Genomic DNA, 22,258 nt, shown 5'->3' with positions numbered 1-22,258 from the left:
ACACACACACACACACACACACACACACACACACACACACACACAATGTCCTTGCCCTGCTGCACTGAACCCTCTATATCTGGATTAAGTATTAACTTGACTTGAGTGAAAGGACTCAGGGTTGAATTCATTTAGTTAAATGAAGTTGTTTAATATTCTGCCCCTACTATTAATGATGTTATAATCTAGCAGAGAGGATAAACAATTGCACAGATTACAGTATTCATTGTACTATCCTGTAGAATAAGAACCTGTGTTGTAGTAACAGCCCCAGGTAATTCACTGGTTAGAGAAGCACTACTGCAGGTAAGAATGTAGTGCTGTCATCTACATGCAAAGATGAGGAGGCTTTGCAGAGGACTGGAATGCAATGGAAATAGAGAAGTTCATCCACGAGCAAGTTGGTGTGTGCATATGTGGGATTTGGGGAAGGGGACCTGATGAGAGAGAAGAAACTGAGGGTTCTAGCCTGGAAGACTAGACCTCCATTGGCCACAGTGGAATAAACAGCCATGGAGCCTGTTTGGATGTAAAGGGTAGGATTCACCAGCACCAGTTAAGAGCTAGAGATGACTTCAGTACACACAGGTGGTGTGTACTTCGGCCAGGCTGAAATAAAGGATTGGACACAGGAACACGTTGCTGCTTGTAGTGATGCTTCTCACAGCCATTTGACAGTATCTGTCAAGGCCTCAAAGGTACTCTTTGACTCATTTTTAGGATATACCCTAAAGAAATAAACCTTTCTGTACACCAGATTCTACATTGCGACAACATTTAAACCTAAAGCCTCAACACTACAGGGTTGGATAAGTTATGGAATATTCATACAAGGAACTATTATATGCAATTAAGATTTCCCAATAGCAATGATAAAATTAAAACCTTTAAGACATGTGACAAAGGAAAGGACAAAACCAACAGAGAATCATCCTCTTTTTTTTTTTTTTTTTTTTGAGACAGAGTCTTGCTCTGTTGCCCAGGCTGGAGTGCAGTGGTGTGATCTCGGCTTACTGCAACCTCCGCCTCCCAGGTTCAAACGATTCTCCTGCCTCAGCCTCCCAAGTAGCTGGGACTACAGGTACGTGGTACCATGCTCGGCTAATTTTTGTATTTTTAGTAGAGAGGAGGTTTCACCATATTGACCAGGATGGTCTTGATCTCCTGACCTCGTGATCCGCCCGCCTCAGCCTCCCAAAGTGCTGGGATTATGGGCGTGAGCCACTGCACCTGGCTGAATCATCCATTTTTTAAAAGTCAATACTTCATAGATTTTCTATGATGTATTTCCTTTGATGGCAGGAAATTAGACCAAAATAATAATGATAATTAGTTATCTTTGAGCTTTCATACTTTGATTTTTATTTTATTTATACTTTCCTATATTTTGGGAGATTTTCATATTTCTCAAGGTTTCTACAATTAGTCAAAGAATATTTCATTTATAAAGTAAAAGTTAAAGATATTTATCTGGGCAGCCTTTTCCTAGCAAGTGTGATGGAGGCCATAGGCTATTTAACAGGGGATTACTGATGATGCCATTCTTTATATTTGAACGGTACTGCCCACAGTGCTCTCTTTAAAGCAGTTTGTACCTTGTTCAGCAGGGAGGCCAGTACATGGAAAGAATGGTACCTGGGGAACAGGTCCTGGTTAAAACATTGACTTTTCTCTGGTTGTGATGGGAAGCCCCTGGTGGAGTTTGAACCCAGGAGTGCTGTGATATTGTATATGAGCAGAATTACTTTAGCTTCTGTGTGGAGAATCAGTGCTGGGGAGGCATGCATATAGGCAAGGAGATCAGTGGCCAGGAGGTGACTGTAGCAGTCCAGCTGAGAGCTGATGGGATCTGGGATCAGGGTGAGAACTGAAGAAGTGGTGAACCATGATTGAGTGTCTGCTGAGAGTGCAGCCCACAGGGTTTGTGGATGGCTTAGTTGTGGGGCATTGGAAAGAAAATGATAAGGGATGAAGCCAAGGATATTATCCTGAATATCTGAGTGCAGTTGACACCATTTTCTGAGGTTGTGAATGCGGGAAGGGCAGGTTAGCAAGGGGGAGAAACTGAGAATTAGGCTTTGGCTATGCTAGGTCTGGAAGATGCATCTCAACTTTAAGTGGTGATGCCAGGTAGGTACGTGGATGTGTGAACCTGGTGCTCAGGAGAGGGGGGGCTGGTGTGGAAATACACACCTGAGAACTATCAGCAAATCAATGATATTTACAATCACCGGGCTAGATGAGGTATCAGAGTGCAGACAGAGAAGACGTCAGGAGGCTGATCTCGGGGCACCCCAGCACTTGGAAGACTCAGCCCAGGAAATGGGGAAGGAGCTGCCAGCAAGGGAGGAAAGCCAGGAGCCCATGGCTTTCCAGAAGCTCAGTGGAGAATGTGCATCCTAGCAGCTGAAAAGTAAAGACAAGGAGAGTTAATCATTGGATTTTGCAGTGAGAAGGTCATTGGTGGCCTTGATGAACCGTTTCGATGGAGTGGAGGGGGCCAAAGCCTGATGATCCTTCTTAGAAGAGAATGCTAAAGCTGAAGCTCTCAAAGATTTGAGCAAATACTGTGGAAGAGTAAGAGAGCCAAGAAAATCTATGCCCAGGAATCCACAAGCTCACTTGTGGAACAGAGGTTTCTGCATCTTCTGTGGCTGTGTCATCTCAAGGCTTCTAGGTCCTCCAGCCTGTTTGAAATAAATGTACACGTCAGCTCCAATTTTGCAAGTCCTGTCTCTGGCTGATCACCTCAGTCTCTCTCTCTCTCTCTCTCTCTCTCTCCCTCCCTGCTCCCCCCTCAATCTGTCTTTGAATTAAAACCACAAAACCAATTCCACCTTTTTTCCATCCAGCACCCTCCTCTCCAGGTCTCCGTTTTAGGCAACTTTTCAGGTGACGGACAGACAGGACCGTGGGGAGTGATGCAATGGGTGCTGTTGTCCTTTTGGGGACACCCCATCCCCTACACACAAGGAGTATTAGGACCTTGAAAGCCCAGCATGACAGCCCCGCCTTACACCTAGTGGAGTCGGACAGAGTCTTGTGGCTTGGACACTGATCATAACAGAAGCATCTTTAGGTCAATATACTGGAAGTAACTGAACAACACTGTGCAGTTCAGTTACCTGTAGGAAAACTTGCGGTAAGACTTGTAGGAAAATACAAGTTCTAACCTTGCATTTCAGAACTCTTCTTTACCTGCTACAGTGGATTCGGGGGTTCCCCTTCCCCTTGCTGGCAACCGCTCCCCACCTACGGATGCTTCAGAGCATGGTTGGGCTCCCAAGGAGGGGAACAGAGGGTAGGACAGACCTGGGGGAGGAGAAGAGGATGTGGGCTAGTGGAGGGCTGCGAGCGAGTGAGGGGAAGCCCCAGGGAACTGGGCATAGGGAACTGGGCATCGGGCTTTCTAGCGGCCTGCTTCCTTCTAGTGCCGTCCTGCCCCAGGGGCTGACTGGCTGCTTCCTCGGCCACTGCCACCAACCTGTCTACCAGAGCTTCTAGGCTCTCTGGCCTTCTGAGAGTCAGAACAGTCTCACAACTTCAGGACTCTCTGGTTCCTACAGCAAGCAGGCAGCATTTGACATTTTCTGAAGAATTTTTGCTACAAGTAGCAAAAGGTCAACAGTTTAAAATTTGCTCCTAAAAATGTGCATGTTGTAATGTTCAGTGATAAAAGAAAAAGGTCAGAGTACACGAAATTGTTTAATCTCCATTCTCTATTATAAACACACAAGCAAAGCTGGAAGAAATCACCAGGGTATGGGCCATGATTGTCTCTGGCTTACAAGTGATGGTTTTTCCTTGCTTTTCTTTATTCTCTGGACTTTTTTTAACAGTGGGGAGTTGTGATTTTTATAACTTGAAAAGTAAATGTAAAGATTTCTTCCAAAGTTTGTCTTTTTGTCTGCTTTTATCATCAGCCTTGGCCAACTGGACACACATAGGGCTGCTCTCAGGGCCTTGGGTGTCTATGGAGGACAGTCAGACTTGGTGGCCTGGGCCTTGGTCCTGGGCAAGGTGGGCAGGTTGGAGAGGCCCCCAGGCGAGTGTCGCCTGCATTGGCCATACCCCTCTACCTGGCCTCTCCCTCTTCCTCCATGCCCTGTTCTCAACAGGATGGCGGGAACACGTACGTGCAGGCTGGTAACAAATGCCCTATGGCCGTTATTCAGGAGCAAAAAACAAAGGAGAGAATAATTTCACAAACATCTATTCTTACCTGGGCAGTCCTGGTGACAGGATACTGATAGTTAAAAGACAAGGAATGGGTAACTGAGGAGAACTTTACCTTCAAGTGATGTTTTAAAGAATACTTTATAAGACCTTCTGCCATGAAATCATACATGTCACTAATCGCTGGTTTAATCTGCCAGCAAGTTTCTGGGGAAACGAGCTTGAGGATCAGAGACTAAAATTTGCATACATCTCTAGTATGGTTTCTTTTGGATTTCCCCTTTCTAACTTAGCTGATATTTTGCTAATGACTTCTGTATTTTTGCTTTTAATTTGTCCTATGAAAATACCTCATGCGGCGCTTTCTTTAAAGCCCCATTTGTTTATTTTTACTAAGCTGAAAGCACACTTCACGTCTGGGAGCAACCAAATAATGGATTTGCCCTCCTTTGAAGCCTCATCATTCAGTTAAACATTTTTGAATAATGACAGTGGGTCTTGGGTTTCAAAGATGAGACCCAATTTCTGCACTTGAGGAAATCACAGGTCTAATCGGAGGGCAACAGTGTCATCTGGAAGTGCCGGCTCAGGGATGCCGTCCTGACGGAGGTCATGAATGCTGGAAGTGGGTCTCACAGGGTGAGAGGAGTCACCAGGTACAGATGGGTTGGAAGGACCTGGCAGGCAGAGCAGGGAGCAGGACCCAGTCCAGGGCAGCAGGGAAGGGGGAATTCGGGCAGAGCTGATTCCAGGCAGCTCAGTATTGCTGGCCCATGCATCCTGAGACTTATCCGAGTCGCAGGTGAAGCTGGTGGGAATCAGGGAGAATGCGGAGCTTTAGCTGGGGCAGGGTTAGCCAAGAGCCTGTCCAAGGGTTGCTCTCTGGGCACTGGGAAACTGAAGTCTGGAGGCTTTGGCTGCAGCTGCAGATAAAGATGCAGGGGCCTCTGATGATGGGGGCCTCAGTCATCTCAGAGGTGGTGCAGGGGGTAGAAGCCTGACTGGGGTCAGAGATGAGGAAGGAGAGGGTCAGAAACAGTGATTCTAAACCAATTTGGTTGAGGCAGAAGATACTAATGGCCGAGGGGAGGAGAGAGGGAGCGTAGGCTCTAAAGGGGAAGCTTGTTAGGAATGATCAATTGTATCATCCTCCGTGGAGGCTGAGAGTCAGTGCAGAGGGTGAGTTTGGATGTGTGGGAGGCAGCAGTGTATGGCCGAGATGGAGAGTGCTGGTGACCAGGTTGCCCCTCCACAGTTCTGACCGTCCCTCTTCTGCACCTGAGGGAGGAGGGGAAGAAGAGTGAAGTTGAGGCTGGGTGTGGTGGCTCAGGCCTGTAATCCCAGCACTTTGGGAGGCCGAGGCAGGCGAATCACCTGAGATCAGGAGTTGGAGACCAGCCTGACCAACATGGAGAAACCCCGTCTCTACTAAAAAACAAAAAACAAAACAAAACAAAAAAAAGCGAGGCGTGGTGGCAGGTGCCTGTAATCCCAGCTACTCTGGAGGCTGAGGCAGGAGAATCGCTTGAAGCCAGGAGGCAGAGGTTGCAGTGAGCTGAGATCCAGCCATTGCACTCCAGCCTGGCCAACAAGAGCAAAACTCTGTCTCCCAAAAAAAAAAGAAAAAAACTGTGATCAAGCAGCCACATGGGAGGTAGAAAATAATATGAGAATGTAGTAAAATATGTGGCCTAGGGTGGGTCAGGAGAGCTTGATGGAGTTGGTGAAATTTTAAAACAGTAGTTGGGGAGAAAAAGAATGGGAAGCTCAGGAGGCACACAGTATGCCCTCAGTATGTTATCCAGTGCCACACTGACTTCCACAAAAAAACCACACTCAAGACTAACTTGAAAAGTGCATAGAGGTCAGAAACTCAGCTTTGGGATAAAGCATTTTTTGTAAAGAATTAAGTGAATAAAAATAAACATCCAAAATATTTCAACTGAAAGAAAAAATAGATTCCCCATCATTAGAGCCAATGGTTTAAATTCAGACATATGGAAAAATTTAATTTTCAATTCCAGGCTTTAAGCCTAATTCTCAAAGAAAACCCATTAAAGTAATGAAGTAATAAAACAATTGAACAATAAAGCTTGATTTTGTAGAGAATAGAACAAATGCTTGGAGATACATCATCATTTTCATGCTTGTGGATTCATACAGACACCAGCATCTTTGCCTAAAAGTTACAAGGCTGTGGTTTGTAGCTGACCTCAGAGTAGGACTGGGTAGGAATTTACAGGATGTTACTCTTCCAAGAAGAGTTGGGAGCATTTTGGGGGGATGTAGAAACTTAAAACAATCCAGGTGTTAAAGTAGTTAAGGGACTCTTTTTCTGGAAAAAAATTAGTTCTCAAATCTGTTTAATTTGAATATTCAATAGAGCTATCACCAGGAGCCAAAGGAAATGAAAATGAGGGGCAGATATGGTTCCTACCCTTAGCGGGCTTATCACAGAATGCTTTGCCTTTCACACAAATGTTTTACATCATTTCATTACCTTTACTCCAGCACATTCCAATTAGCTTCCTGGAGAGCAAGTAAATTGCAGCTTTCACAGACTTGTTTTCTTTTTAAATTTTGTTTTTGGAGTTGTGGAGACTGTGTGCTGCAAATTTTGCTCTTGATAAATGACATTGAAATGTTTTTAATGCCCTGAGATAACTGAATGGGAATCTTAATAGTCTTCTAATTAAAATGAAAAACAGAAATTCATGGGTGGACATTTTAGGAGTGTAGTTCTGTTATTTCTTGTTTTGGAATTTGTGGATACACTAAGTGTAATTTGTAGTTAAAAACAATTGGGAAACAAGCATCTACTTTGGGCTAATTTTGTTCTTCTTAATGTTTCTAATCTCAGCTGTTTTCACTTATAGGACAGTATCTCAGCTTACCTGGAGCCACATTTATAAAAAATTATTTTCATGAGTTCAATTATGTTAGTTATGATCACATGCATTTCCAATGAGCTGTGTATGTGGCATTTTTTGGTTTTCTTAGTTGCTAGACTCTGAATTTTTAAGATAATTGATTTAACAACTTTTCAGGGAGCATAAATAAACTGTTAAATGTTCATGTTAATTATAAGCTACATCCTAATTTCAGATATGTTTTTAAGACACTGTGTATCTTAAAAAAAAGGAAACCTGATAGAATTGCAGTGATCTGGCCGGGACTTGTTAAGCAGTTAAATATATTAAGGCCCCTGGTTTCATGCACTGTACAACACTCATAATGGATGTTGATTATGCTTGGTAACTCATGGTTACAGAAAGCAGGACTATGGGATTTTTCTATTTTGAATTTAAAATAAATATCATATCTTTTGGGTGTTAACAGAGGCATTTTTGAGTTGAAGGTATGAAGCAATTATTATCTTTATGGTGAGTTACTATTTGCAGATAAGTGAATGGCTTCCTGTGCAAATAATTGTGGAGTCAGCATACCTACGACTTGAGTTCTCGTTAAAGAAAAAAAAAATTGTGTCTATAGATACCTCTTCAGGGTCATTACACAAACTTCAAAGTATTAATGCTCATGAAAAGACCTCTATTTTGAATTTTTTCTATAAGTAACAGTTTTGCCATAAAATGGCCAGATCACTGTATGTAACTCATGACTATTTTTTAAAAAAAGCTAGAGTAATACATGACACTCACACACAGCCACACCTTTAGAGAGGGAGAGAGAAACAGCACTGTGTCTTTTGAGCCGTTTTGACGTGGATGAACTCTGGTTTCTCCAGCAGTAGCTGTGGTGGCAATGTGGAATCTAAATGGCTTATTACTGTAATTAACGTGGCTCAGTTGGTCCCTTTTTTTTTCTTGTTTTTTTGGTTGACTAGGGTCTTCTTCTTGTCCTTTTCTGTGATCATTCATCCTTCACAAGAGTACAGACACGGCCCCTGGACAGGAGAGCAGATCTTCCTGTCCTCGGTTTATTTATACCCTTGCTTTCATATCAGAGTTTAGATAAAAATCTCTTATTTAATCATTTTTAGTTGGCTTCACATGTTTGGAGTTCTAGGTTGTCCTCATTTTGAAATATTCTTTTTGTTAGAAGTTAGATACCTCGTGAATAAGAGTTGACCCATTGTGCTCTAAATGGTTGTATTGTTTTAAAAATCTAAAGTTTGGAAAGGGTGAAATCAAATATAAAAACCTCATTCCTCAAGTACAGTCACTGCTAACAGTTGCTATATTTGTCTTGTCTCCAATTTATTTCTTTTCTAAAGCCTCTATTGAACCTTGGTCTGAAAAATGATATTAGCATCCTTTATTCATTTCTTCTACCCTATGACTAAGATGACAAACTAGTCCTGGTTTACACAGGACTTTCCCAGTTTTAGCTCTGAAAGTCCCACATGTGGGAACCCCCTTAGTCCCAAGAGGGTCTATTACCCTACTCATGACCTCCCAATTAACTAGACTCTGCCTATTACAGTGTCACAGTTAATACACTTATTTATTATTTCTATAGTCTAACTATGAATATGTTTTTTGTTTTGTCTCTGAGTGGCTTCTGAAAACCTAAAGCCATTATGCAAATATTATTCACTGTGGAGCCAAGTAATAGAATTAGAGCCATAGAGAAAGAACTCCCATCATGGGTCATGAAATTTTGCCACTTGAAGGAGGTTTTCCCAGTAGCTTCACTTCTTTATAGACATTTCTCTGCTTTGGGGTTATATTTAGCTTTTACCTTTTTTTGTTGTTGTTTGTTTTTGGGTTTTTTTTTTATTTCATGTCATCCTCTTCCTTAGATTCCTTTTTTCATTTGATAGGCTACTCCCTTTGAGTAACTTTTGACGTATAATATGCATAGATGGTAAGTACTGTTATTGCATGTTTGAAAATGTCTGATTTTGCTTTCATACTTGATTATTTCAGTCTAGATTCAAAATTACTGTTTCTGAACTTTGAAGGCATTGCACCTCTGATACCTACAATCTAGTGTAGCCAATAAGTCTGATGTTAGACTTACAACGTAGTTGATTGTGTGTGTGCATGTGTGTGTGTCTTTTTACCTCTTTGACCATATAGGACTTTCTGCTTTATCCTTAGTTCTAAAATTTCACCACTATCTTTTTGTCATCGGTCCTTTTATTTTTGAGCTTTATTATCTGAAGTCTTCTCTAGCTTAGGATATTTTCTCCCCACTAATATTAATGTATCTTCACCTAGAAATCGAGTAGGTGGATTTTAGGCCTCTTGGAAGTGATTCTTTATTATTTTCCTTCTCTTTGTTTTCTATTGTATGTACTAGAGATTTCCTTGGCTTAAATTTTCCAGCCTACTGAATGAGGGCTTAGCCATATAAATGCTATTATTTAGTCCATTAGATTTATGTTTTGGCACTTATTTGTTTAAAATCTGAGCACTTTCTCATTCTCTTTCCATGAAAGGAGTGTGAATATCTATGGATATTGCCCTGGCCCTTAAGAAGGTATTGTTCTTCAAAGATGATCTTCTTGGATTGCTTAGAATTTTTATTTTCCAGCATCAGAAGCACATACTGAATTTATTAAATTTTAGATAGAATGTATTTCTGTTTTCCACCAAGGCCGCAGCTCCGGCTAAGTTAGGTGTCTTATGGCTCCTTGGAACAATTTAGTCTTTCCTACCTCCTGCACTCTCATGTCGTTTTTTAATGTGTTTCCTTCCATCTCCCAAGTCTTCTGTAAAAGCTAGTCCAATTGCCCTCCTTCCACCTCAAGTACACAGAAGGTTCTGGAACGCCATCCCTCCCCCCTACTGCTCAACCAGAAGCTGATTTTCTCCTAACGTTCATTGACCCTTGCTTGAACCTTTATTCTCATTGCCCCTCCCTCTCTTGCCAGGGTCACTCCTGCTAGTGTAGAATTTCTGAAATGAAGGTAAATAAAGGTGTCAAGAGGACAAGAACATTCCCAGCCATGAGAGGGAGAGGATGGAGAGTTCTGGGGGCAGGTAGAAGCCCCCTTGCCAGGTACCTCTTGTGTAACAATTGCTGTTCAGTGGTGGGGAGCTTACATTTCTGCCTCTTACCTAGAAATTGAGACTGAAACTTAATTTCTCAAATTATTTTATTTTCCAAAAATCAGTTCTAAGTCAAAATTAGTGAATAGATGACCAAAATATAAGCTATTAGAATTCTCTTTATATAGCAAGGAATAGAATTATATAACCTGGATGCATTCCTGAAATTTCTTTGTGGTTTGGCTTCAGTAAATTACTACTTTACCTACAGCTTTAAAAGTATATTTAGACTTAAGTTTAAAGAGTGATAACCACATGTGTAAACATCACTGAATACCATTCTTTTAATGAATGGGGAATGTTATTTATATACTGTCTTCACTTCCTCTGGAAAGCCCATTTCTTTTGGGAAGGCTTTCACTTATATTGTACTCACCTTAGAAAGTGAAAAGAATTCACTTTAGTATATTTTAACCCAGCCACAAAATTTTCACTGTTGCTGATGAGAACTGCTTGGCCCCAATCTCTGAGTACAGTGTTTTAAAATCGAACTGTCTTAAAATAGCAAGACAATATATATGCCACTAGAATAGAGGATGGGCATGTTTAAGGGATTCGAATAACCCTTATTAATGCTTTAATTTTTAAAAATGCTGTATATTTCTCTATTTTTCTTTTTTAATTTTTAAGAAATTGACAATGAACATATTCACGGAATACATAATGATGTTCATCATCTCCAACATTTATCATTTTTTGTGTTTGGAATGTTCAGTATCCTTCCAGCTATTTGGAACTACATATTATTGTGTAATTACAGTCATCCTATGGTGATATAGAACACTAGAATTTATTCGTCCTGTCTAGCTGTAATTTTATGTCCTTTAACAAATCTCTGCCTATCCTTTTTTTTTTTTATTTTGAAAAGCAGTTTTTCAGTTAGTATTTCAATGAGACAATGAGGCAGGCAGGTGAGTGGGAACCGATGACCAAGAGCTTCCTGGGCTGTGTAATGCATGTCGGAAAGCAGTGGAGCCATGGACCAGGCAGGAATTATGGTTCCTGTCCAATTCTGAACTTTTATTCTGTATCAGTGATGCTGCCATTAGACTAATTTGCTGGTTATTTTATAAAGAGTCCTTTTAGGGCTAGAAGGGACCTCGGAGGTTTTTATGCAACTCTGTCATTTTGTAAATGGTAAAACCCTAAGGCCTAAAGAAGTGAAATGACTCCTCCAAGTCAGATAGCTCCTTAATAGCAGATCTTGGCCTTGGGCCCAAATCTTTCAATTCCAAAGCCACCGCTTTCCCTGTAGGGTTACCCATCTGGCCCTACCTACTGTCTGCTAAGCACATGCCCAGGCCAGCATCCTGCCAGTAGGACCTATCACCTGATTGTTGATGGTGCAGAATGTGATATTGACAGACTTTCTATTTTTTTTCTAGTCAGCTCATGACTGACTCTCCTAAATGACTTAATTATAATTTTCCCAACTCTTCCCAATTGCGCAGCCTTGCCCAACTTTTTCAGAAGATGATCTTGACTTTTACTTCTCTGAGAAAATAGAAATCACTTGAGAACACACAGGGCCCTGGCCTGCCACCAAATCTACCAAGAACCATCATGTTCCTGCCTTTGTCATAACAGCAAATGTGTCCCCATCTCAATTAACACTGGGTCCTGGGCCCTGGGTCCTCATTCATCCTGTCTTTTCAGGGATGCTTTGGCTTACTCTTCCTTTTTCAGTATTTTCAACCCCTTCCTCTCTAAAAGATCTATCTTGTCACTATTTATATATCATCCGGACTCCCACACAAAACCCTGCTTGGAATACCTACCCCACACTAGCTCTTTCTACTTCCCTCCTCTCAGGCCTTGTGTAAGATACATGGTGTTTCACTCATCGCCCTGAACCATTTCCACTTTAGCTCTTACAGTTTCCCAAAACTGCTCTCACTGACCTCATGCCACTAAATCCAGTGAGCACATTCTACTTGTTTATTCATTTAACAATTATTTGCAAGCATCTGCCATGTGCTGGGCATCGGGCATGCTGGGGTGTAAAGAGAAATGGGGTCTCCTGTGGTCTAATGTTGGGGACAGATATTAAAGAAATACCTATAGTTGCTGAATATTTAGAACACAAAGTGCAAATCTAACTAATTTTATGGCAGGAGTACTATATGTCAGTTTTTTAGTGGGCACGAAATGTCAGTTTCATAGTGAAAAACTTGTGGCTAGAGAATGCTCTAGCCTATCTGTGCACTACAAGTGTCCTGCCCTTTAATCTGGGCTTAACTCTACACACAGCCAAATGCCCCCACTATTAGAGGCTCTTTTACCTTTTATGTAGTCAAGATATCTTGGCTGAACATGCACATAAACAGAATCTGGAGAAATATTACTCTGTTCATGGAGTTAGAAACTAGAAAACCATACATATCTATATTCTAAATAAAATTATTCTAAAATAAACAAGTTCAATATAGTCTAAACTGGCAAGATAGATTGAAGAAAACCCTAATGGTTTCTGTGAAGGAAAGCAAAAATATTATGCAAAAGAGATGATCTGTGAAGTTCAGACTCTATGAAAGATTTTTGCAATTGGTAATCATATTCAGTTTTGAACCATTTTAAGATCAGCAAAATAACCGTGTAAGCACATGTTAGATATGCTAATGAAGCTTTAGTGAAAGTAAAAGTTTTCTCAAGTCCAGATTGAAAATGGCAATGTGTTTTTGCATATGTCAGTTGTCTCTCTCTTATTTTCCTCATGGGCTACAATATTCAATTTTAACAGTTCCCATCTTTTTAGAAGTAAAAATGGTCCATGTTAGCAAAACCAAAGATTTCCAGGAAGTACTGGTGGCTGTGGTGCTGTGGAACGTGTGGGTGAATAAATCACTGTTTGGTAGTAACTGTGAAACGTTTTATTGGAAGCCAGCCCTTCGTATTCATGTTTCCTTTTTCCCTCCCCTGAAACTGAAAGCTCATTGAAATAGCCTCAAGATAGATGTTAAATAAAAACTCTGTGATATATTTGGAAGTTCTCTTTTTAAAAAGCCAATATGTCAAAGCCTGTTTTACTTGACTGATGTGGAAAGGCAAAAAAAACAAAAAAAAAAACCAAAACAAAAGGAAATTACCTTTCTAAATAGAACATTTTCAAGTGATGTAACACTTTTTTTCCATATGTTGCCCGAATAAAGTATATTTTTACAGAAGCCTGGTTAAAAAAACTGTGCTTCGCCACTAAATAAATGGGTGAATACAAATTCAGATTTTAAAGTTATCTCCTAAAATATTAGTTTATTAAATAAGCGGCACAAGAAACCTAATATCCTGTTTCCCCTTATCAAATCTATTTGACTTATGAGATAGTACAACTTTGGAAACCACAGCCAGCTGAATTCTGTTCATTTGAGGGAATTTTATTATTTTAATTAACGGTCGTTTTCACTGCTTGTTAACACATTCTGAATTGCTTGAAGTTATTGACCTAGATTGAAAGAAGCTCTTGAACTCTATAAAAGGTGGTGCTTATAAAATTTTTCTGCTTAGAAAATGTTGCTCAGTTTCTGTGGCTTCCTCCATTTTATTACATGTAGAATCTGCCAAAACCTTGCTAACTTTCATAATCACCTTCCTTTTCCTTATTTATGCCTGGACTTGAGTATCTCTGGAAAATCTTGTTTTACCCATAATTTTCCTCCACTGGTATGCTACCAAGACCAAAATTTTAATATTAAAGTTGTATTTTGTTATGCTTTTAAAAGTTTACTGTATAACTACAGTTGCCTTTGAGCATTGTCTTTAATGCTGTGCCAGCCATGCCACTGGCTAAAGGTCCCATGATGGTAAGGACTGAATCTGTCTCAATCATGGCTGCATCCTTAGCACCTGCACTGGTATGCTGTTGGTGCTCAAATGTTGGATGCATTCAAGGCATTTTAGGAGTAGCACAGGTTGCTCAAGTCAAAGCATTGATAACTGTATTACAGCACTTGTAATATAGCTGCTATCCAGTTTGTCTCCTGGTATGTATCCCTTCAAGAACCTGATGTCTTAGGCAGTGGTTCAGTATTTTTCTATGTAACCCCAGTGTCTCTAACAACACCTGTAATAGTAGTGGTACTTAAGTGAAGCTCATTCATTGAAGAAACATTCCCTACTTTTTACATTTTTGCCCAGCATCCCCTCCAACTTTAAAAACTTAAGGAAAATAGTGATGGAATCCCCAGTTCTTTGGCCAGCTTTTCTTTATTAAGAGGCCATCTTTGCTGTAAGTATGAAAAATAGAGAGACATACCAGGGAATATGAGGAAGAGGTCACCTACTGGAATGCCTCATCTCTAATTAAGTATTAGAATTAATTATCCTTTGCCAGATAACTATGCCAACTTTTAGTCTGTTTAAAAAAAAATAAACAGGAGGCCGGGCACGGTGGCTCACGCTTGTAATCCTAGCACTTTGGGAGGCCGAGGTGGGCGGATCACGAGGTCAGGAGATCGAGATCACGGTGAAACCCCGTCTCTACTAAAAAAAAAAAATACAAAAAAATTAGCCGGGCATGGTGGCGGACGCCTGTAGTCCCAGTTACTCGGAGAGGCTGAGGCAGGAGAATGGCGTGAACCCGGGAGGCGGAGCTTGCAGTGAGCCGAGATCGCGCCACTGCACTCCAGCCTGGGTGACAGAGCGAGACTCCGTCTCAAAAAAATAAAAAAAATAAAAAAAACAGGAAATGGTAAAAATCTAAGGTCTGGACCATCAAAATTTGGTGTTAAGTTCTTGTTGTTTGTCTGCTTTGAGTTTCCTTTTTAAAAGCTCACAGTCAACTTACCATGAGATCTAGCCCAGATTCTGGAAGCATCTGGTATCAGTGTAACACATCTTAATAATGTAGTAAGAACCTCAATCAGTCCTGCCTCATATTGGTGTGTGTCCTGTGGAACCTAGGAATTGATACAAACTGGAAACTGAACTCATCTTAAAAGCTCAACTCATTTCATAAATTGTATTTACATGCAGTATGTGGTGCCTGATGAGACAGGCAAATCTGATATACAATATCTAGATTGAGTGGGGAGAACCTTTCTTTTGACAAATCTTTCCTAATATATCTGTCAAAGCACCACTGAAAACAATTCTCAATGGATTAAAAACTGCTTGATGTATGTAGCTTTTCCAAAATGTGAGCCGTGTTTCTTGAAGATACCATACTTTATTCACTTTGCAATTCCTCATGCCTGCGTAATGCCCGGCTCATACCAGGCATTCACTACATAATTGAATCAAATGATGAGTAAAACTCGTGTATCTACTGGTTAGGAGGCTAAGAAATATCAGCTACTAAAAGATTTGTACCTCTCCTCTGTGGTTTCCACTTCCAAATTCTAGAATTTTTTCCCCCTAAGTGATTGACACCCACTTTTTTTTTTTCAAAAGAAGAAATGGCCGTTTGCATATATCAAATTAGAAATTAAAATTGACTTGAATTTGCAAGGAAAGCTATAGAGTGTATGTCTGTCTTTGGAGGTCTCTGAGAATAGAAATGGATGTTTGTACATAATAAATTGTAAATATTTGTTAAGTGAATAAATAAATGAATTTTGAGGTATTTAAATAAATTACCTGCATGAATGAAAAATTCAGGTGATTTGTTGAGTTGACATTCTCTCCCTTCCTACTTTGGTCAGCCAGTTTCCATTGTGAATTCTGTAGCTGGTGGATTTTCTTGCTTATAGCCAAAGAATTATATGTGCCTATAGCATGCCAGAGCCAGAATTTGGCCCTATTAAAGAACTAATAAAATCAATAAACATTTGACAAGGAAGAGCTAGGAAAAGAGAGTGCTGTTGGTTTTTTTTTCTTGTTTTTGTTTTGTTTTGTTTTGTTTTTGATACAGAGTCTCACTCTGTTACCCAGGCTGGAGTGCAGTGGCGCAATCTTGGCTCACTGCAACCTCTGCCTCCTGGGTTCAAGTGATTCTCCTGCCTCAGCCTCGTGAGTAGCTGGGATTACAGGCAGCACTACCACACCCAGCTAATTTTTGTATTTTCAGTAGAGTCGGGGTTTCACCATATTGGTCAGGCTGTTCTCGAACTCCTGACCTTGTGATCCACCTACCTTAGCCTCCCAAAGTGCTGGGATTACAGGCATGAGCCACCGTGCCCAGCCAACAGTGTTTTTTGTATTCCTATTTTTGCAACTTTCCTTGGTATTTCCAAATATATTTTTTTAAGTTAGTAATATCCTTTCTAGAAAAAAACAGGGTACTTTTTTAAAAGGTAACTTCTCCAGGAACAATAGAAAGATCCCTAGAAATACATCTAGTGAAAGATATATGAGACCTTTATGTAGAAAATGGAATAATTTTAACATCATTGGAAGTTATTTTTTAAGGATCTAAATAGTGTGGAGAGGTAACATGTTCGTAGACAATATCATTATTATAATATAAAGATGTTGATTTTCTCATATGTAGATCTATGTAACCCCAATCAAATTCAACATGTTTTTGGTGGAATTTAGGTTAATTCTAAAATTTATACAGAACAAAGATTCATAAGTAGCCAAAATAATTCTGAAGAAACACGTAGAAGGATTTAGCAATGTTATTTATATTGTTACAAAATCATAGTTATTTAGGCAGTGTGATTTTGGCAATAAGGATAAGCAGTTAGACCAAAAAATAGTAGTCTTGAAACAGGCCCACATTTATATAGAATCCTGATATATAACAGGTGCATTGCAAATAAGTGGAAAGAATAAATTAGTAAATGACTCTGGGGTAATTGGTTATCCTTATGGAAAAAATGAAAATGCATCCTTGCCTCACATCATATACAGTCATCAATTTCAACTGGATCAAGGACTTAACATGTGAAATTACAAAGTGTTTAAAAGAAATATATAAGAATATTTTCATGTCCTTGGAATAGGAAAAGAATTTCTTAAACAAGACAAAAATATTTAAACCATAGACATATATAACTGCATTATATTTAAGATCCTCTGTTGAGAGTGAAGATAAATCATAATCCATAACAGACCTATGGATTTATATATTGAAGAACATATGAAGAACTCCAACAAATTCATAAGAAAAAGACAATTCAGTAGAAAATGGGCAAAATGCATGAACAGGTTTTTCACAGGGAAGGAAACATAGATGCATGTGAAAATATGCTCAACCTCAGTAATTAAGAAAATGCAAATTTAAACCATAATAATACCATTTCACACCCATGAGAATAGCTATAATTACAATTTTGTAGCATCAAATGTTGGCTATAATGTAGTGTAGAGCCAGTGGAACTCATACACTATGAGTGGAGTGTAAATTGGTACAATTCTTGAAAAACTTTAGCATTACCAGTAAAGTTCACCATGTGTGATGAGCAACCTAACACTTTCAATTCAGATAAATACAATGTAGAATCTCCAGCACATGAATACAGAAGAAATGTACAACATTGCTTTTAGTAGGAATAAAACCCAAACTGGATACAGTCTACAGGTCTAAACACTAGAGCATATAAATATACCACAAGTTATTCAATAACATACTATCCACCAGTACAAACCGTTAAACTACATAATTAGCAAAATGACACGGGGAAATCTCACACAATATTGAATGGGAGAAAGCAAGTCACAATAGTGTATGTACAAGCCTGTTTTACAGTTCAAAAGCACACAAAGTTTATCAGAATGGGGTTTCTACATGTTGGCTTATCCTTGAACCCTACGTGTTTGCAGGATGGCTGCAGCAGCTCTCCCCTCTCTTTTTCTTGTCTAATAGTGGGAAAAGTTCTATTTTCTTCTTCATAAAACCCAAAAATTAGGTCTCGGTGGCCCTGATTGGTCGGGTGTGGGCCATGTGCCAATCCATGAACTAATCACAGTAATTAGGGGGATGAAACATGATGAATGGCTTAGCCTAATTAATGTCATTCAGAGCACATGGGCTGGGAGTAGGGCAAGGGAGAGGAAAATGTTGGTGCGAATGCCAGAAGGAGGGTAGATGGATGTCAGGCTTCAAAACCAACAGATGATGTTATTCCACCCACTTCGTAGAAGCCAGTTTGTATTACACAAGCCATTGTTACTTGCTGATGTCTATGAATGAAGTGAAACAGCTCAAAGAAGGGCAGGTAGAAGCAAGAAAGGGGTTTTTATGTTGCAGTGGATGTAGAGTCACAAGTTACCTGGCTGACATTCCCAGATTGGAATGGACAGATGTGATGTGGCTCTCCAAGATGGGAGGTAGGGGCAGCAGCAAGAATCTATTCCAAATAGTGATTCTTTTGAGATTTACATGATCAGATTTTATATCCCCTCAAAAATATTCCCTTTCTTTTCGTGTTCTTGACCATCTTTGTTACTGACTTAAATGTTTTCTGGAAATTCATGGGAGGAACATTGGTAGATTTACCCTTTTGGCATTATTACAATTCGACACTGATGTGAAGTCCTGTCATTTCTGGTAACGCCTTATATGGATTTCTCCCCTCACTTTGTTTCTTTTACAAAGTTCATGTGTTTTACTCAAGAGACAACATATTTTGTGCTCAGGAACAAATTTATTGGGCTCTCGTATATCAAATAATTGACATTTTAGGGAAAGTTTTTATGCTTTGGGTCTTTGCGGAGTCAGTATCGTATATAGAAGTATTATCAGACATGACTTTAAATCATTCCTTGTTTAAGCCACGCCTAACTCAGACCATTAAAAGCCACTTTACCTAGTCACATAGAATAACAATGGCCTTTTATTTTGTCCTGCATGTAAAAAGCAAGGTTGGTCTCTTTCGTGGGTAATTGTTAACATTCATTCTTGAATAACTACAGTTGATCCACCGTTATTGTCAGGGACACATAGCTTTGAGTCTGTTGTCTACAATTAAAGGTAAGCCTATTTTAGACACTGTAGTTAAAAGGACATGGTGATAGGTTGGTCTCCTTTTTACAAAATCAACCCTGACATTTTATTTATTTTTATACTCAAACTCACATGAGTTGTGTTTTGCCTATATAACTTATTTTAAACATCACCTTGCTTATAGTGTAGACTATAAGTTTAGCATCGTTCTTTGGCCAAAAGCAATAAAATATGACCTGTTTCACTGTGATTCAGTGAAGTGCAGTCAGCATTTTCTTTTCACAAATATAACACTGATGGCTATTTTTAACACCTCCCCTACCTTCAGAAGTGTAATGAAGTTTTGTTTTGACGTAAAATTCTATTTGGATTTTATGTCCTGAGTATAATATATTAGTGGATTTTGTACTTAAGGCCAGATAATCAAATATTCTTATTTTTAAAAATCCTATTTTGAATTTATAGAACAGCCTCTGAGGTTCTCAAGTATTCGCCTATAAATAAACATTGCTGATTGTAAAAGCCCTCTTGCTGTTCTCATATTCCTATAATAACTGAAATTATAAATTCATTGGTTTACCTCATACTGAATTTCCTGACTAGATGATGCTTTTTTCTTTTTTTAAAAAAGTACATTTGCATTTTTCATCATTTCTCATGAGGGAATCATTGTCTAAAGATTTCTTTAAATGTCTTCTATATAGATTCTTTAAGCATTATTTTTCTGAATATGATCTATTTTCAAACTGTCTTCATTTTAATTTGTTTGTGACTCATCATTTCTGCCGCTGGATAAAAACCAGTGCTTTTTAAATAATTTGTTTTAAATGATCTTAACCTTTACTATTTCTAATAGGTTTTAAAAAGGTATTTCTTTTATGGTATCTTTCTAGGTATTCAACCTCGTCACCTGCCGATGGGGAAAATTTGGCTGTTTATTTTCTTTCACTGTTGCACAGTGAGACTTTTATTCCTGACTTTTAATAAAAATGTCTGTTGATTTCAGTTCTTCTTAAAAATCATGGCAAACTATCCTATTTCTCCATACACTAAGAGATGACCATATGTAGGTGCTGAGTTTACCCCATGCCATTTTGGCATCTTTGAAGATAAGAATAGGTGTTGATCTTTTGTGACCTATTGATAGCGCATAATGGATCTATTTATATAATATTTATAGAATAAACCTTATTTATGGAGATGTGTTGTATACTAGAAATTGAGTTTTCTGAGCACTTTATTTAGGGTTCTTACATCTTATCTAAGTCAAACATGCCTCTTCCTTTTCTCTCTTTGTACCTTATCAGATTTGTGCTGGCTTTATCAATTTGGGGAACCTCATTTTTCCTCTATCTTGAAAGCTTTTCATATAGTTTGGGAATTATCTAATCCTTGAGGTAAACCGTATGTATTAGTTGTTTAGCCTTTATATTTTTGGTTCAGTGTTGATAATTAAATATCACCTTATAAAACTGTTTCTAATGAAATGTTTGAATTTATTCACAAGGATATTTTTATATAGTATTCATGATTTTTTTCATCTTTTCCGTTTCTGTGATATAGTCCTCTAATAATTCTAGTTTTTTTGTTGGATGTTAAGACCAAATTTGTCAGAAATCTGCCCATGAAGTATTTCATTCTGCAATGAACCACCTACTGGTTTTTAAATATTTAAATCACAGAATCCTGCTTTTTTTTTTTATTTCTGTCTTGCCTATATCATATTTATTTCAGACTTAACTGAGCTTAAACACTTAATTTCTTTATTCTCTTCAATGAAAAAGTACTCGTGTTACAAATGAAACTGCATTGTCTTTACTAGTCCTATGTGGAATAAAATGAGCTAATTTTCATTATCGCCACCCATTTCCCCATTTTTGATCATATGAGCTAGGATTTCAGACCTAGGTGGAGCTAATTGCAGTAAAGCTTTTTATTAATTTTTTTTCACGAATTTTGGAAGCCGGCACTCTAGTTGGGCTGTTTGTGTAATAATAATAATAATTAGCACATTCGTGCCTGCCTTTAATGTTCCCCACCAGTGCTATTGTGTAGCTACCTTTTCACTCTGAAGTTTTTCTTTTGATTCATCCCTCAATCAACTGGAATATATTTGAGTAACTTTTCTTCATGAAGATACTCAGCTGAGAAATTTCTAGGCACCTTTTTTTTTTTTAATTTTAAAACTCTGCAAATGTTGAAATGTCTGCGGTTCTTTCTTTTTAAAAACAGTGACCAGGCTGGGCACGGTGGCTTATGCCTGTAATCCCAGCACTTTGGGAGGCCGAGGCGGCAGATCACCTAAGATCAGGAGTTCGAGACCAGCCTGGCCAACATGGTGAAACCCTGTCGCTACTAAAAATACAAAAAATGGCTGGGCGCGGTGGCTCGCGGCTGTAATCCCAGCACTTTGGGAGGCCAAGGCGGGCGGATCACAAGGTCAGGAGATCGAGACCATCCTGGCTAACACGGTGAAACCCTGTCTCTACTAAAAATACAAAAAAATTAGCTGGGTGTGGTGGCGTGCGCCTGTAGTCCCAGCTGCTGGGGAGGCTGAGGCAGGAGAATGGCGTGAGCCTGGGAGGCAGAGCTTGCAGTGAGCCGAGATGGCACCACTGCACTCCAGCCTGGGCGACAGAGCGAGACTCCGTCTCAAAAAAATAAAAATAAAGACTAGAGCAAAACTTTGTCTCAAAAAAAAAAAAAAAGAAAAGAAAAGAAAAACCAAAACAGTGACCAGAAAAACTGCAGCCCCAAATTTCACCAGATGTAAGCCTCACCCCAATGAGCTCGACCCTTCAACTCTCTTGCACTGTTGGAAAGTGAGAAGAACTCAGAGAAGAGTGGCTGTGGCCTTAGGCAGTTGTTGGAGGACTTGTGTTTTGGAGCTAGGGATGCTGCGGTGGAGAAGGATTGAAATCAGGGCCTCTCCTTCCATTCCCTGCTTCATGGCCTCGAGTTTTTTCTCTCCTTTGTTGGGGGAAATTCTTTCTGGCTTCTGGCAAGTCACTGAACTCCTCTGTTTACAGAGCTATTGTATGTTCAAGTCTCCTTTTGAATTATCTGAGTATTTCAAGGGAAAGGGAAAATCAAGGATGATAGGACATCAGTAACTTTCTAATACCACATCCTGTGAATCTTTTCATTTTTTAATGAAATGTTTATGATTATTGCTATAGGCCTATTACAGTCCAGTAGCATGATATGGCCTTTTCCTGGGAAAATCCTGGCCTTTTGGCAT

General features: G+C 39.3%; 1 protein-coding gene across 1 annotated transcript in view; it reads left to right on the top strand.

Moving 5' to 3' along the window:
* LOC116463167 (pleckstrin homology domain-containing family G member 1-like) overlaps positions 1-22,258 on the top strand; it is a 247,814-nt gene that overhangs the window by 29,414 nt on the left and 196,142 nt on the right. The gene's annotated exons all lie outside the window — the stretch shown is intronic.

The sequence above is a fragment of the Hylobates moloch genome, unplaced genomic scaffold (genome assembly GCF_009828535.3).
Source record: "Hylobates moloch isolate HMO894 unplaced genomic scaffold, HMol_V3 SCAFFOLD_28, whole genome shotgun sequence".
NCBI classification, from domain to species: domain Eukaryota; kingdom Metazoa; phylum Chordata; class Mammalia; order Primates; family Hylobatidae; genus Hylobates; species Hylobates moloch.
The sequence above is the reverse complement of the archived record's forward strand: the minus strand, read 5'-3'. Positions and strand labels throughout refer to the sequence as shown.